This window comes from Nycticebus coucang, chromosome 12, assembly GCF_027406575.1.
Source record: "Nycticebus coucang isolate mNycCou1 chromosome 12, mNycCou1.pri, whole genome shotgun sequence".
In the NCBI taxonomy this organism is placed as follows: Eukaryota; Metazoa; Chordata; class Mammalia; order Primates; family Lorisidae; genus Nycticebus; species Nycticebus coucang.
The window spans coordinates 84189872-84207827 of record NC_069791.1 but is presented as its reverse complement, the minus strand read 5'-3'; the positions used below and the strand labels follow the sequence as shown (position 1 = coordinate 84207827).

The following is a 17956-nucleotide window of genomic DNA, read 5'->3' as shown; positions in this document are numbered from 1 at the left end:
TCTGTCCTCCTGCCCACTTAGTTGTAAGGCCTCAGAGAACAGGGCTTGCTGTGTCTGCTTCATGTCTGTCCTCAGCACTGCACACCTCCCACCCCCCAGAAGCCAGGCCTTCCCCATCAGGAGATTTGCTGCTTCCCTGGCTCCATTTGATCCCATTGGGCTGTCCTTGGCTTGGAGAACTTAGCCTGCACCCTCACACTGAGAGCCCTAGAGGGCAGGAGGAGGTCAAACTGCTCCCACTTCACCTCCCTGCACTCTCTCCTCCATCAAGGCTCTACAGCCACCCTGGTCTTCAAACAATTCCCCCACACGCTAAGCTGGTTCTCACTCCAGGCCCCTTGCCCTTGCAGTTCCTGCTCTCTAAATTAGTCTCCCCTCCTCCTCATCCTTTTCAGGTTCTCAGCTCAAGCATCTCCTCCTCAGAGAGGCCTGTCCAGACTGCCTGCTCCACTAGCCTAAGAGGTCCCTCTGTGTCCTTCTGCCTTGGGGCCTCCTGTTACCTGAAATACATTGCTTAGCATCTTCCCCATCATCTGGCCCCATCAGGGCTTCTGTGGTATCCAGTGGCTCTGCTTACCTGCCTTGCAATTCTGAGTGAGTTTCTTAATGGTTCTGTGCCTCAGTTTCCCCACCTGTAAAATGGATGATCATGTAAGAAAGATTGAGTTGACTACGCAGTGCCTTGACCCATGGCCTGACAGATTGTACGGTACTAGCTATAGACTGAAGGTTGTTTCACTATTTCAGCTTTTCTGGACTGGGCGCTGGTAAACAGTTACTGAAAAACTGAACAAACACTGTTAACTTAGAAGTCGGGTCGTGGGAGGGAGAAGAGCCTCCCAACCGCAGAGGCAACTGCCCCCTCCACAAAGGGTCTTGGCAGGAAGGGGAGGTGGGGTGAGGTCAGGCAGGAGCCTAAGCCGGGAGGCTGGGCCGGGGCTGGCCTCTTGTTACAGGATACAGGGAACGACCTTGGAATTCTCTGGCTGCAGCGTGGGCGCCAGAGCGCTGCGGGGCTGGGGGCTGAGTGCTGGGGTAGCCCCCAGGAGAGGACAGCGGCCGAGACCGCAAGGAACAGTGGCAGTGGCACGCATTCAGGTGGCCTAGTCTACGGAGCTAGCCGGGGTCCCTCCGCCGGCGCGGCGGAGCTGCTGGGCGGGGCGGTGCATGCAAAAGCCCGGCGCCGGGGCGGAGCGCAGGAAGCAAGGGCGGGCTGGGTCTTGCGCCCAGGAAAGCCCCGCGACGCGCGGACCAGAGCGGGTCCGCCTCGGGGTGTCCACTTCCTGCTCGGGCGTCCGGACGGCGAATGGGGTAGAAACGCGCAGGTAGGACCCGGGGCCCTTGTGCGGATCGGAGCTCCGGGACTTCGCCCCAGGCACGCTGCGGGCGTCTGGGAAGGGCTTGGCCGCCAGCGGGGCCCCAGGCAGCGGGAACCCGGGACAGTCCAGACCCGGCTCCTCTCCGCGCACCCGGAGCAGCACTCTGTTCTGTCCGTGTCGCCTCTGGGTGGCGGAGACGCGGAGCCGGGAGTGCTCGGACGCCCAGCCTGCCGCCCAAACCCGTGCTGGCCCTGAGACTTCAGGAGGCTCAACCTGTCGTGGGGTTTGGGATGATGCATGTCTGGGACATGCAGCCCTATTCTCTGGGCGATCGCTCCCGGCCCCGCGCTCAAGAAGCTAGTTAGGGGGCGGTGCCTGTGGCTCAGTGAGGCGCGGGCCCATATAACCGAGGGTGGCGGGTTCAAACCCAGCCTCGTGCCAACTGCAACAAAAAATAGCCGGGTGTTGTGGCGGGCGCCTGTAGTCCCAGCTACGCAAGAGGCTGAGGCAAGAGAACTGCTTAAGCCCAAGAGCTGGAGGTTGCTGTAAGCTGTGATGCCACAGCACTCTACCAAGGACGACAAACTGAGACTCTGTCTCTTAAAAAAAGAAAAAAAGAAGAAGCTAGTGAGGAGTGGGGAGAGGTGGTGGGCGGGGAAAGTTCTGAGAGCTGTAAAGTTGGGCACTAGGTCAAGGAATCCGGGGAAACGAGGCCCTTTGGACCTTTGTTCTCCTCCTCCAAGTATTAGATGGACCAAATAATAGCGATTATTGACTGGGACTTAAGTTACTAAAAGTATTCCAGGTTAGACTGGTAGGTCACCCTTCCGTGGTGGGGACTATGAATCATGGCCATTGTACAGATGCGTGGCTGAGGCAGCTTTAGTAACTTGCCCGAGGTGACACCCACTTCAAAAGTAGGGGAGCAGGATTCCAACCCAGGCAGTCTGATGTCAGAGCCAGCTACTTTCCACCTTTCCATAGTGTTTGTCAAACCACCCTTAAAACTGCATTTGCCAAGGGATTTTAAAAATCCCAGGCCCTTGCCCTGAAATTCAGATTCAGTTAAACCTGAGAATCTGTTGGGCTGTTTTTTTTTTTTTTTTTGGAGACAGGGTCTCCCTATGTCACCCAGGTTAGAGTGCAGGGGTGTGATCATAGCTCACTACAGCCTCAGGGTCCTGGGTTGAAGTGATTTGCCCATAGCCTCCTAAGTAGCTGGGACTGTAGGCCCATGCCCAGCAGATTTTTAAATTTTTTTGTAGAGATGGAATGTTACTATTGTGCCCAGCCTGGTGTTGAACTCCTGGGCATAAGCGACCCTCTGGTCTTGGCCTCTGAAAGTGCTGAGATTATAGGCGTAAGCCACCGTGCCTGGCTTGGTGTGTTTTCTTTTAAACAAAATCTGGATTTCTTAGAATCAGGCAAGACAGGGGACCACTGGTATGCCTGCTGGTGGCCCCAGGCCAGCACTAATCCTACGTCAGTCCTAGTCTCTGCTCTTCCTTAGCCCTCTGGGAGGAGTGACCCACTGCAGCTCCCCACTGTGTTGGTAGACTTTTAGGAACCAAGGGCATTTGCTGAGACATCAGTACCTTTATTAAAATCCTCAACTCTGATGGGGAAACTGAGGCTCAGGTGTATGTTTGGCCAGGGTGCCCTGCACAGAGGATTCCAGAGCTCTGCAGAAGCTTCTTAGAACTCAGCTAGCCTAACCCATGAGTGGAAGTGACCAGCTAAGCCATTCATTGAGTTCCTGCTGGACTCTGGATGCTGTATTAGACGCTGATGTTTGCCCTGGAGAAGCTGCTCTTCTGCAGGAAGACTGTGACAAGGCCAGACAGAGGCAGTGGAGGAGCTATGAGGGAAGGATACACCAGGGGCTGCGGGAGCACAAGCCAGGGGATCAGCTCCTCCCAGGGCAGTGGGAAAGTCTTCTCAGAACGGGGGACTTGTGAGCCAGCCTTTGGCAGCTGAAGAATGGGAGATAAAGGCATGCTGAGGAGTGGGCACAGTGCGGCAAAGCTGAGAGGTATGAAAGGGCCCAGTGTGAGGAACCTGAGGGGCGTCTCCTCTTGTCTCAGCAAGGTGGGCTGGGCTACACTGAATGCAGTGCTAAGGAGTATAGACTGGTGTATTTTACCTTTGCTGGAGCCATAGTGTCACAAAACAGCTTCCTGGGCCCCACTTTGGGCCTCTGGACTATAATCTGGAGGAAGGTGGTGGAGAGGCAGCAGGGAAGAAAATGCACTCACCACACAACTGCCCCAGTTACAACATATCCAGTTACCAGCAGGTTTCTAAATTCTGGGAAGTGACTCAATGACTGGTATATTTTGTACAACGGCAGTCCAGAGTTGCAGAAGACTGTCGCCTGTGGTGATCACGATTTTCTGATACTAACAGAATAGGAACTGAAAAGAAGTGAAGTGTCAAAGAAGTGAGATGAGAGAACCTTGTCTACACCCCCTTCTGTCCCTGTCCCAACCCCATCTTGGAGGACAGAGGAGAGTCCTTGGGATTCCACATCCTCGCCTGTCCTTGCTGGGACCTGGGAGTGGGGCAGGGACAGAAGAACCCTGGCTGCCAGGCTTGTTCATTTTTGGACATTTGGGCTTTCATGAACATAAGTGATGTCACGTTTTTAAAGATGCTTAACCCAATTTCCAACACATAGAAGGTCCACGATAAGTGTTTATGTGTGTGTTACTTGTCAAGAGACCTGGCTTGGAGGTGAGAGCACAGACCGTGGAGCCAGATTGCCCAGGTTCAAACCCAGATTGCCACTTACCATGTAACTAACTTCTCAGGACCTCAGCTGCCCAGTTTGTGAAATAATAGTGACTATACCATTGTGATGATTAAATGAGTCAATATATGTCAAACATACAAAATGTGCCTGGTATGTAGTAATCACTACGTATTTTTAAATAAATACATCTTTATTGTGGCCTGGTGCGAATCTGTTGGATAGGATTTAGTCTACCCATTTTTCAGGTGATAAAACCGAGACTCAGAGATATGTGCTATGGTCTTGCTTAAGGTCCCACATCTGAGGGTAACAGAGGGTGGGATTCGAACCTACTTTCCATCCCAGCCTGTGTTCTTTTCTGCTGTGCCAGTTTGCTGTGGTAACGAAGAAAGACATTCTTCTGTGCATTCTTCACGGATAGCGCTGTGGAAAACTGCTCAGCCATGTTTGGCCAGACTTCCTTTGGCTGGACTACAAGAGAGACCAGAAGCTTGCCTAGATGTGACATGAACTTGCCCTTCCTGAGTGTGTGTCAGAGCACCCCAGTGAAGGCTCAAGTATCAGACCACCAGTGTTTCTATTGCATTTTGTCTTCAAGCAAATTATTCTACCTGCCTGAGGCAGAGAGAAGGGCATAAACTTGAAGACAGGTACCCCAGGTTGAAATCTAAGATCCTGCTTCCTAGCTGCGTAAGCTGAAGGAAGTTACGTATCCTCTCCGAGCCACTATTTGTTTGTCATGTCCATAAAATGATTTTGTTTGTTTGTTTTTAGACAGAATCTTGCCCTGTCACCCAGGCTGGAGTGCAGTGGCATGATCACAGCTCATTACAGCCTCAAACTCCTAGGCTTCTGCCTTAGCTCCTAAGTAGCTGTGACTACAGGTGTACACCACTGTGCCTATTTTCTTTTTCTTTTTTTTTAGTAGAGACAGGGTCTTGTGTTACCGAGCTAGTCTCAAACTCCTAAGCTCAAGTGATCACTTTTTCTCAGCTTCCCAAAGTCTTGGGATTATAGGCATGAGCCACAGCGCCTGGTGCCTGTGATAGTTTGCATAAGCACCTTGCCCATGGAAGGGGCTAAGTCATTGCCGTTTCTCTTCCCATTTCAGACAGAGTCACTCCTCCATATCCAGCACCTGGCTTCCTCGGGCATTTCTTTTTCTTTTTCTTTTTTTTTTAGAGACAGAGTCTCACTTTATCACCCTCGGTAGAGTGCCATGGCATCGCAGCTCACAGCAACCTCCAACTCCTGGGTTTAGGTGATTCTCTTGCCTCAGCCTCCCAAGTAGCTGGGACTACAGGTGCTTGCCATGATGCCTGGCTATTTTTTTGTTGCAGTTTGGCTGGGGCTGGGTTTGAACCCACCACCCTCAGTATTTGGGGCCGGCGCCCTACTCACTGAGCCACAGGCGCCGCCCGGGCATTTCTTTTTCAGGTATTTATTGAGCACCTATATGTGCCAGGTGCTAGTGCTAGAAGATTGGACAAAGTCCTTGCCAGAATTTAGATTCTAGTTGAGAAGACAGGCAATGTACAAACAAATAAATATATACAGATCTATCGCCCTTATCTATCATAATGAAATCCGCAAGCTCTGGAAACTGAGAGTTTTCTTATAACTCATTTGAAAGCTAAACATGAGACTTTTTAGCATTTTAATCCTCCTTGGCATGAATGCTGGAATGTCCTGCTGCAGAGACGTTGGTGCTATTGATCACTGCGTGCTACTCCAGATCCTGCAGGGGCTGAGCATGTCAGGTGGTATTTTACACAAGATTACCTTTCTACAGCCTGAGTAATTCTGAATTCTGACATGCATCTGACTCCCAGGATTTCATAACAGAGAACGTGAACCTGCAATATTCTGACAGGTGGAAACAGTGCTGGGAAGGCAAGCAAAGCCAGGTGAGGGCAGGATCAAGGAGAGCCTCTCTGAAGAGGTGACATTTGAGAAGGACAAGGGGCAGAGGCCTGGGAGAGAATGGGCAGGTAGAGGAACCCACAGAGGATAGAAGACCTCACTTCCCATGTTCGCCCCACGCTTTGTGTGCACAGTTCTGTCTAAGTGCGTCTGTTCTGGCCTTTCCAAGAAGCACTGAAGTCTCTGAGGTTTTAGGTTTGGCTCTGACTGACTCATTCTCATTCTATGGGCCCCCAAGGGCCTCCACATCTCCTCTCTGCTGCTCAAGAAATCCAGGGTCTGCGCTAAAGCCAGCCTGGGTGCTATGATCTCCAGCTGGGCCCACATGTGGAGAGGGAGGGAGTGGGTCCTGCATGTGGCTATCCAGAAGTAGGGCCTTTCAAGGGTTTGCCTGAACAGAGTTCCTGGAGGGGAGAGGTGGCATTCTGGGTCTAAGAGCTTCCAGCCTGCAGAGCAGAGTTAAACAGTAGCAAGCGCTCACATATCTTGGGTGTCAGCACCCAGCTAGGTGCTTACACTCAGCTAAAATGCTAGGGGCTAGAGACCTGGTAGCAAGTGATCCAGAGCTGACAGCCTCATGGGGTGATGACTGTGAAGAAGGGCTTTTGAGTTACAAGACATGGATGTTTGGGGAAAGAGTGATCTTGCAGAGGAAAGAACAAGTGCAAAGGCCCTGAGTTAGGACCAGGCTTGGTGTGTTTGCCCCACACCAGGGAAGCAGATGTGGTTGGATGGCATTCAACTAGAGGGAAAGGGGTAGGTATGGAGGTCAGAGAAGTAAGCAAGAGCCAAATACCTGCAATGTCTCATTCAACTTGTAAAACAATCCTATAAAGGATTACTCTTATCCTAACTTTGTAGCAGCACAGATAGGTTCAGTGAGTTATTCAGGATCTCACAGCAGGAACGTGCCAGAGCAGGGCTGTGGACCTGGAAACTCGATAGTCTTCACCACTGTGTTTAAACACAATGAAAACTACGCTGGAAGGCTGAACAACCTCTACCACTTAGATCAGTGTTTTTCAATCTTTTTTATCACATGGCACACTTGAACCTATAGTTAAACTTCCGCTGGACATTTAAATTACATTGATTAAAAAAAAGTGAAAAAAGAATATACTTACTGTGCTTTGAACTTCTCTCAAAAATAATTTAAGTAATGATCTTTAAAAATTTTCATGGCATACCTAAGATCCTCTTATGGTACACCAGTTGAAAATCACTGACTTAGATGAACTTTTTTTACATTGTCGGGGTGCTTACCAACCATTGATGCACCCAGCAACCCTGTGGTCAGCCTGGGATTGGTTCCTCCAAGTCCCTTTTCACAGATAATCCATTCTCTATACAGATCGCTTTACACTTTACAAATGAGCCCCTTCCATGTGTCTCAGACAGTGTGGAAATGCCAAAGCAGAGGGTGGAAGGGCGTGGGTGTCCTCCTCATTCTCCCAAGAGGGAAGTGGAGGTTCAGGGTAGAGACTTAACCTGGCTGACGCAGCTCACAAGTGGCAGAGTCTGCGTTTAAACCCAGGTCTGCTGGCCCAGGAGCCTATGCATGTAACCACTGTTCTGAACTATCCAGCCCAAGAAATAAGAGTTTAAAAGAACTACATGTCTGTTTTGTTTTGTTTTGTTTTGTTTTGTTGAGGCAGAGTCTCACTTTGTTGCCCTCCGTGGCTGTCACAGCTCATAGCAACCTCAGACTCTTGGGCTCAAGTGATCCTCTTGCCTCAGACTCCCAAGTAGTTGGTATTACAGGCACCCACCACACATCCTGCTTTTAGAGATGGGGTCTGGCTCTTGTTCAGGCTGGTCTCACTCCTGAGCTCAGGCAACCCATCCACCTTGGCCTCCCAGAGTGCAAGATTACAGGTGCAAGCTACCGTGCCTGACCCTAGAACTACATATCTTGGTCCGAAATAATGGAGCATAGTCATTGAGGACCATTTTGGAGAATTTAGGGGAAGCCTAAGGTTTTCCTGAAGCAGGCAGAGGTAGTGTTGTGCCTTTTCAGGAGACTGAACTTCTCCAGGGAGGAGAGACTGCAGATCTCTAGTCTGGGCAGCCCTCCAAGCCCACAGAGCCACAGCCTTCTGAGAGTCTTCCTTCTAGAGATGGAGCGTATTCCTTCCAGAAGCTGTATTTTCATAGCTGGGCAGCTCTAATTGGGAGAAAATCTTTCCTGAGATTTAGCCAAATTAGCTTTCCAGGAGCTTCCACTTTTGGCTCTGGTTTTGCCCCTCCAACTCCAGTAAGATGTCTCTCCTGTTTAGACTATACGACCATAGTTATTTCAGCTATTCTCCCTGATGCAGAAAGTTACTAATTTTTCTGGCTTTAGACATAATTCAATTGGTCAGAGTCCCACATAAAGCCCTTGGCCTCCCCTATAGCCTGCTTGGTCAGGGAGAAAGGCAGACTATCACCTCCTTGGATCTGGAAACCAATACTTCTGTTGATACAACCTGCAATTATACTAGTAGTAGCCACATCCCACTGAGAGCTCATATTGGGTTCGTCACCTAAAACCTCCATGTCTCTCTTTTGCATGAGCTGTTACCAGTCAGTTTCTTCCATTCTGAAATTCCTGAAAATAACTGAGGGTGACAGTTATTTTCAGTTTTCTAATAAAGCTACTTCAAGCCAAATGGGTGTACTTTTTTCTATGAGTATTGGCTTCATATCACAAGTGTTGTTATACAACATTATTCACTGCTAAAATAGTTTGTAATTTCCCTTTTGGTTTTCATTTTAAGAGATACTTAAAAGTGTCATATGCTTTTTAAACTTTTGAGATGGCATTTTTAAAAGTTCTCTTTATTATTTTAAATGTGGTCATTGTAGTCATTGCAATCAATGTATGTGGTCATCATATATCTATGATTACAGTGGTAGAGAATTTGTTGAGCTCTTCTTTGTAATATTTTATGGTCATTTTTTTCCTCTTGCATTTGAAAAGAATGTATATTTTTTGCTGAGTATAAAGTTATAGAAATATATCTATCATATCAAGCTAGCTATTATATTTTATATGCTCCAGGTTTTTCTCTACTTGGTTTATTTCCCACTATAGTGGAGGATCTGTTAATTTCTCCTCACGTTTCTGTAAGGTTTTGCTTTATTTTTTAAGCTATGTCATTAGGTGCATACTCCTAGGAATAGAACATGGGTTTGTGATGTTTGTAACTTTTTGGTGAATTGCTCATTTTATCAGTGTAACATACCCACATTTCTCTCTTTTAATATTTCAATGTCTTCAATTCTGTATTATTTGATATTAATATTCCCATACTAATGAGCCAGATGTTGTTTAAAAACAACACCAAAACTTGCATTGCAGTCTCTGTTCTACAACCATAAGCTTGGGCAAGTCCTCTTCCCTGTCTGGGCCTCAATTTCTTTCTCTTTTTTTTTTTTTTTATTAAATCATAGCTGTGTACATCGATATGATCATGGGGCATCAATTTCTTCATGCATAAAATGAGGGTGTGACTCGTCCTGCCTTTCCCTTGGTTTTTTTGTGGAAAACAAATATGATAATGAATATGAAAGGCATTGCGAATGTCCCGTGCACAGTTTTTTCTTTCTTTCTTTCTTTTTTTTTTTTTTTGTGGTTGTGGCAGTCGTCCTTGTTGTTTTAGCTGGTCCAAGCCGGGTTCAAACCCACCAACCTCGGTATATGTGGCTGGCACCGTAACCACTGTACCAAGCTTGCACAGTTTAGTCATTGGGTATAAAACTGCCTACCATTCCAGGCAGTGAGAATGGCATGTACAAAGGTCCCAGTGAGGGTGAAAGCTTGATGAGACAGCCAGTAACTTCTTTTAGCCACCAGTGGGTGGCTGCCTCCTCACCACGAGACATGAGTGAGACATGGTCCCTGTGCTGGAGGAACTTAAGGTTTCTTTCTCCTTTGAAGGCTTTGGTGCTTGGGGTAGGTGAGGGGGTTCCATCTGTTGCTCTTTTCCCTCTTGTCGGGGCTCCCCTGGAGTTTCAGGACAGTTGGCCCCTGCCCAGGACACCAGCTGGTGACTGTGAACCAGATGGAGACCACAAATGTGGGACTTCAGGGCCATGGCGGTGTGCCATAAAAATGGAATTAGTTTCCAGCATTTAAGAATCAGGATAACACACATAAAGATCTGGATTTCTAGCTGCTCCTTTTTTTTTGTTTTTTGAGACAGAGCCTCAAGCTGTTGCCCTGGGTAGAGTGCTGTGGCATCACAGCTCACAGCAACCTCCAACTCCTGGGCTTAAGCGATTCTCTTGCCTCCACCTCCCAAGTAGCTGGGACTACAGGCGCCCGCCACAACGCCCGGCTATTTGTTGGTTGTAGTTGGTTGGCAGGTCTGGGCTGTATACAAACCCACCAGCTCTGGTGTATATGGCTGGCGCCTTAGCCGCTTGAGCCACAGGCGCCACCCGATCTCTAGCTTCTTTTGAAAAATCAAAAGACCTGGCAAAAACCAAGGCTTCATTTTCACATGACAAAAATGCTACCAGAGCAGAGTGGCAGCTGTTCTGTAGGGCAGGGCACGTGTTTGCCACTTGTCCCCTCTACTCACCTAGGTCATGCATCGACATCCTCTTGCAGGGATCCTCAAACTGCAGCCCACGGGCCACATGAGGCGGTGTGATTGTACTTGTTCTCGTTTTGTTTTTTTACTTCAAATAAGATATGTGTAGTGTGCATAGGAATTTGTTCATGGTTTTCTTTTTAAACTATAGTCCGGCCCTCCAAGGGTCTGAGGGACAGTGAACTGGCCCCCTGTTTAAAAAGTTTGAGGACCCCTGCTTAGTATTAGAGTTTACTCCAGAAAAGATGCTCTCTGTGACCACAAGAGAGTTGCCTATGGGCTGGAGGCAGGGAAGCAGAGAGTCAGTGGCCCCCTGGAGTGGCCTGGGCAACTCAGGTGTCATGGAGAGGGGGCTAAGGGACCTTTGGAAGGTCCCACCTGCCCTGAGGATTGGTGGTTCTGAGATCTCTGCCTAGATTGCAGCCTCTGCTCTCTCCCTTCCCTCTTGTCCATTTTGTTTCTTTACCTTTTTATCACCACATATGTGCAGACGTGCACAGACAAATGACACTTTGTGGATTTTCACAAAATAAACACATGCATGTGACCCAATCAAGAAACAAAACATGACCGGCTTCCCAAAAAGGACCCCTCCTGCCACTGCTAGATCACAGTCCTGTCCTCCAAGGCCACTGTTCTGACTTCCAACCTCAAGATCAATTGTCTCCTTTTGAATGTTACATAAATGGATTCAGACAGTTTTGCTTTTTTGAGCCACGCCTCCTTTACTCAGCTTGAACCTATGACCACCCATCTGTGCTGCCCTGACAGCTGTCATTTGCTTCAGGTCTTGAAGAGTTTTCTTGGTGCTCTGAGATAAGCCTTTGCCACCTCCTCCATTAACACTATCCCAGGTCTCTCCCGCCCAGCCCTGGGCTCTTTACCTCCTCGCAACCACCCAGTGAGGCGGTGGTCCTATTCCCATTGCACAGATGAAGAGACTGTGGCTCCGAGTAGATCCCAGTTTGCCATGTCACACTCCAGCCAGTCAGCGTGGAGTGTGCACTTAGGTGGAGAGTTAGGCTTCTGTGTCTTAGATACACCGTGTCTGTGTGACCTGTCCATCTAGTAGTGTTTTGGAGTGAGACAAAGGGAAGCACTACACACCCTTCTGTCTGCAGACAGAAAGTGAACAGGAAGTTCTTATCTGTGCCAACGTGTTGTCCTGGCTTTGGGTTTGCCCAGGGGACAAAGTCCAGGTCTCTGTAGAGAAAAGTGCACTGGTGAAGTTTGGGTAAACAGTGACAGGGCAAATCCTGGCTTGGCTACTTCCTACTCTGTCACCTCAGACCATCTCTGAATCTCCTGAGCCTCAGTTTCTTCTCTGGGCGGAGGGGACATTTGACCACACCTTCCATACTGAGCTTGCTGGAAGAAGCAAACAGTGATGTGTATAAAAAGTGAGTGGATTTATGTCTGCTTCTTCTGTGTCAGGCGCTGTACCATGGACTCCAGAGCTAGAAGGCCTGGTTTCAAATCCTGGCCCCAGCACTTACTAGCTGTGCATCCTTAGGTAGGTTCTTATACCTCTCTGGGCTTCAGTTTCTCTGTCTGTACAATGGGGATGGTATTAACTGCATCTGCAATGACCCTCGGGGTAGTGTCAGTGTTATATGAATCAGCGAGAGTCAAGTGTGTGTCAAGTGCTCCTGAGTCAGCTGAGGCTGGTGAGTGAAGCTGCCTCTAGTTGGGGAGATGTGAGACAGTCTGGGCAGAAGGGCCCAGGGCATGGCCTATAAGGGCTGGAGGAACTGGGGATATGCAGGGACAATTGTGTTGACTTTTGTGGACATCGGGAAGGAGGCCCACTGGGCTGTCACTGAAAGAGAATCAAATCAGCGCTCTGACGGCAGAGGCCACTATCTTATTACTCATGATAGTGAGCAATAATAACTAGCTCTCTGGAGGTCAGCTCTCCTGGGGTGGCTGAGATGGTGCATGCCTTAGGGTGTGTGAGGGGACTCTGAGCCAGAATTTGTCAGTATTTATGCAGACAGCATGAGTGTCCATATTGCCATTAAGTGGCCATTGACATGTGATGACAGCTGACCTCAAGACAGTGCCCCGCTCTGGAGATGATCTGGCTGTCTTCTGTCCTGTGAAGGCGGTCATGTGTCCAGCCTTCCTTGTCCTTTTCAGACAAGGCCCTTGTCTGCATAAGCCCCTTGTGCTTCAGCGTGTGGTGTTCCCCGGCAGGTCTGTTCCTCTTCCCAGCTCTTCATCAAGGTGAGGGTCCCCACCGTCCTCCCCACCATCCTGGCTGAGGCCACTTTCTTCTGTGTCACCTACCCCTGCATGGGTCATCGCCCACGCCTGCCACCTCCTTTCCCAGGCAGGCACACCCCTGCCCCTCTTTACCAACTTCCGCAGCACTGCTCTCATCAGTCTCCTTCGGTGGCTTCCCATTGCCCTGGGGACAGAGGCTGAGTCTGTCACTGTTGCTCAGCAAACAGAGCTGTCCCTGGCCCTGCTGACCTCCCCAGCCACCCTTTCTCCCCCTCATACCCACTGGCTGAGGGCCCAGCTTCTAAGGCAGGAAGTGGGCTAGACCCTCCCTCCTGTCTGGTTATTCATCTTTGCTCATCCCCACCCCCACAAGAGCCCTCACAATCTGTAACATGAGTTTAATAATTGTACTTTTCTCATCAGGAGGTCTTTAAGCACCTAGACCAGTGTCTGGTACCAGGAAAGCACTGTGTAAAGTGTTGAAGAATAAAGTAAAATGCACGTGACCATTTATTGAGTGCCTGCTGTATGCAGCACCCGGCTGATGTACTCCCTGCCCTCCCTCAGCCCCCAGTACGTTTGGATTTGACAATCCTAATCCCTCCCTCTCTGCTTTGCTTTCTTCCTTCCTTTCCCTCCCCCAGAGGGAAGGGTCTCCTGCCTGTCCCTAATGGCCTCCTGCACTTGCTGATGACCTGTTTCCCATCCACCTCCCACCACAGTCCGAGTTCAGCCCATTTGGTAATGGCCAGGAGTCATTCTGTCATTCTTGACTCCTGCTCTCTCATCCACCCCCAGCAGCCCCATGAGCTCCACTCAGATCCAGAATTCAGCCCTGATGCCAGTCCCACCCCTCAGCCCAGTGAGCCCCGAGCCTCTCCCTGGGCGGTGCACCTCACTGGTCTCTGCTTCTGCCCTGGTGACCCACGGGCCTCATCATGCCACTTCTTTGCTCAGAACCCTCCAGTAACTTTCTACCTCACTCAAATATCTGTGAAAAGAAGAAAGGAATGAGTGAATGAATGGCCCGGTTGCATCTGTAACAGCTGGTACATAACACTCGGAAAGCATCTGCAGCCAGAATACACTAGGGCGTGATCAAGGGGCACTAGAGAGCCACAGCAGGCCCACAAGGAGGCTTGTGGGGTCTATTGGCACAGGTGGCTGACACTTGCTCCTGTGACAGCAGAGCCAGCTCTCTGTGGTGTAAGGCAGGGAGAACCCAGGTCATTCTGGGTCCCTGGTCCAGCTTATCTCCCTGTCAAGGGCGGAGCTGCTGATGTGGCTGCCAGTTCTGGAAATCCCAGTTATGGGAAGGCTACTGCCCACAGAGAAGTGTGTCCCTGGCTCTCTGCCAGAGTAGCCCAGCTGTCCCAGAGGCCAGAGGAAGCTCCAGGCCCGCTTCTTGTAAGTGTGCTAACTGATTGCACCACTGGTGCTGTTCTTTCTGGTCAGCTTCGATGGTGAAGTTTCAGGGGTCAGTGGCTCTGGACGCTCTGCAACCCCACTGTCCCTGGCTTCTTCTCCACATGCCACTTGTCACAGGGCTGACCACCTCCTGTCTGCAGAACCAGCCCCTCCTTCAAAGTGGATTTTCAGCCAAGAAGAAAGAAGAGGAGGAAGCTTGTACATCCCTCTGGGCTCGGGGAGAGTCCTGCCAGCTCACTTCCAAACTGCTGCTGGTTTCTGACATTTCAGGACTCACTACTTAGCCCACCCCCCAACCGCAATTTTTTATTTTATTTATTTATTGAGACAGGATCTCATTTTGTCACCCTCAGTAGAGTGCTGTGGCATCATAGCTTACAGCAACCTCAGACTCTTGGTCTCAAGCAATTCTCTTGCTTCAGCCTCCTGAATAGCTGGGACCATAACTCCTAGCTATTTTTAGAGATGGAGTCTTATTCTTGCTCAAGCTGGTCTTGAACCTGTGAGCTCAGGCAATCCACCTGCCTCGGCCTCCCAGAGTGCTAGGATTACAGGTGTGAGTCATTGCACTTGGCCCCCTCAATTTTTTTAAAGCAACGAGTTAAAGATGTTTTCATGCCAGCAGGTGTGTTTCCCCAGTCTAGGTGCTTCTGTTCACTTCCTGTTTCCAGCTTTCGCCAATTTTGCCTGTTTCCTAACTCTGTGACCTTGGCCTTGTCACTTGCTCTTTTTGGGGGTTCAGGCCAGTGGTGCTTCCCTGACCCTTGTCACTTGCTCTTTTTTGGGGTTCAGGCCAGTGGTGCTTCCCTGACCAGAGTCCCAGGGCCTCAGGAACTGCATTTCAAGAGGCAGCAAATGCAGAGGTTAAGCACATGGATGCTGAATGATTTGAACTCATGGATGCCTGAGTTCAAATTCTACTCTGTGGTCAGTAGCTCCTCTAACCTTCTGTCCTTCTGCCCGTGACCCACGGGCCTCATCATGTCACTTCTTTGCTCAGAACCCTCCAGTAACTTTCAGTCTCTCCATCTGTAAAATGGAGATGTTAATGTCCTCATAGCGTTGCTGGGAGAACTAAATTGTTGACGACATTGTGTAAGCACTTAGAACAGTGCCAGGCACAGAATAAGCATTAGATGCGATTATTATGAGTACTAAAAGCTTAGTACCAAGTCTGTGTTTAAAAATAGATTATTGAATTTGTTATTGCTGAATTTTAACGGATGTTTATGGAACACATGCTGGGCATATTTTAGGCCCTAGGGCCAAGGCAATGAGCCGACATAATGCTTTGCTCTCATGGGACTTAACATTCTCACAGGAGAAGACAAACACACATATGTATAAACAAATACATAGTTTAAATTACAGGTTATCTTTACAGTCCCCACATCAGCAACTAGTAGCATATTGAGTGTGGCCATTTCACATCTTCCTTCTATGATACACTTCTCTTGTGAACCATTTATGTCCTTTGTCTCTTTTTCTTAAAGGGATGTTTGTCTTATTGATTTGTAAGATCTCTTTATAAATTAAGGCTACAAACCCTTTGTAATGTAGATTGCTATCTTTTTCTAGACTTTTGCCTGCTTTCTATTTTTTATGGCATGTACCTATGTAGGGAAGTTAAAAACATATTTGGAGTCACATATTTCTTTCTTTTTTTATTTTTTTATTATTATTTTTTTATTTTTTATTTTTATTTTTTTTTTAGAGACAGAGTCTCACTTTATCGCCCTCGGTAGAGTGCCATGGCATCATACAGCTCACAGCAACCTCCAACTCCTGGGCTTAAGCGATTCTCTTGCCTCAGCCTCCCAAGTAGCTGGGACTACAGGCGCCCGCCACAACGCCCGGCTATTTTTTTGGTTTGCAGTTCAGCCAGGGCCGGGTTTGAACCCGCCACCCTCGGTATATGGGGCCGGCGCCTTACCGACTGAGCCACAGGCGCTGCCCTCACATATTTCTTTCTATGCCATCTGCATCCTGAAATAAAATAAACATTCACATATATAACCTCACTAATCTGATTAGAGATGGTGATAAGTAGTGTGACAGGAAGAAACATGTTGCAATGACAAGAAGTTTCAGGGAAGGGCCCTCATTAGATTATGGGGGTGCCATCAGAGAAGGCTTCTGAAGTGTTTCTGTTGCAAAGACTCCTAAGGGGCTTGGATTTTTTTTTCCACTTTCTTAAACTTTATTTTTCAGATAATTGTAGATTCGCATGCAGTTGTTAAGAAATAACAGAGACCCCCTATTCTCTCAGTTTCCCCCAAGGTCTATATCCTACAAATCTATAGAACAATATCATAGCCAGGATATTGACATTGATACAACCCATGACCTTGTTCCAATTTGCCCTGGTTCACCTGTATTCATTTGCCTGTTCCTATGTGCCTGGGTGTGTATGTTCAGTTCTATGCCAGTTTTATCGCGTTGGGTAGGTTTGGTGTCCCCCACCATAGTTGGGAATAGCATAGCTCTGTCGTCAGGAGGATCCCTGTGTTGGCCTTTTATAGCCACACCCAACTCCCTTCCTGCCCACCCCCCCAACCCTTGGCAACTGCTAGTCTGTTTTCCATTTCCATAGTTTTGTGACCTCAAGAATGTTACATAAATAGAGTCATACAGCCTGTGCTCTTTTGGAATTGGCTTCTTTCCCCTCGGGGCCTGGATTGTGTTCAGAGTCAGAGATGCTCCTCTTTAATCAGCCGTGGACCCCTAAGGATCTGTGACACCCCAACCCCCAGCCTCTGCTTGCCTCCAGCCCCTCCCTCTCCCCCCAGATGAAGAAGCCCTTCAGGAGCCCATGTGATTGAATGGTGTGAGCTGGCAGTTCATGGCCTCGATTTAGACGTAAAATGACACTGGCTTCGACACTGGAGAAGAGTCAGGGTGACCTGGTCTGTAGTGACTTCTAACTACCTCCACCTGTGAGCTTCTCTTAGCCCTAGGATGAGTTTTTGAGAAATTCTACACTCCATTGCTCAAAGATGTTCAAAATCTGCCCACTATTTAGAGGAGGGGCCTTTGACCTAGAATCCTCACATGAGCTGCAGAGGTTCTGTGAACTCCTAAAATGGAATGCAGTATTAAATGTGTGCTCTTCGCTAGAAAGAGGGTTTGGAGTTTGCATCAGATGCTTAGATGGATCAGGGACCCCAAAACTTCAGGGACTTTGGCTTCTAAATGGGCTCTCTAGAGCATAAGTGCTGGGTTCAAACCCCAGGACTATCACTGCTGTGCAATGTGAGGCAAATCACTTAACCTTTCTGCTTCTGTTTCCTCATCTGAAAATAGGAGAAATAATGGTACCTATTTCATTGAGTATTAAATGAGTTCATACACACAAGAAGTTTAGAAGAAGACTTGGCATGTGGTAAATACTGTGTGTTTGTTAAGTGAGTGATGAGGCTGCCAGATGAAGGAAGGCAGAACATTTTAGGTAGAGCCTTTTCTAGTTTCTCTGGGTTGCTCAGGCCCTCTCGGTGTTGGTTGTCATCACAGGAGTATTTTCTTCCAAAGGGCAGAAATCTGTAGAGCGTGGGTGTGGTTGGGCACTGCTACCACTCTTGTCCTGGATCTCAGAACTTTGTTAATGGGACCTCAGGTGACTTTTTTTTTTTTAAGCTTCTGGCTCACAGTTGGCTCACGGGAATTTTGTGGACGGTAAAATCCCCAGGCCTTTTCTGCTGCTCAGTCAGGCTTTCTGGTCCTGTGCTTGG

General features: G+C 48.6%; 1 protein-coding gene across 3 annotated transcripts in view; it reads left to right on the top strand.

Moving 5' to 3' along the window:
• Positions 1 to 1189: 1189 nt before the first annotated feature.
• Positions 1190 to 17956, top strand: part of IL4R (interleukin 4 receptor) — a 45722-nt gene continuing 28955 nt past the window's right edge. The window contains exon 1 of one of the 3 annotated variants that reach the window (XM_053556288.1): positions 1190 to 1325. The gene's annotated coding sequence lies outside the window, so the exon portion shown is untranslated. The other 2 variants (XM_053556289.1, XM_053556290.1) reach the window with 2 other exon arrangements.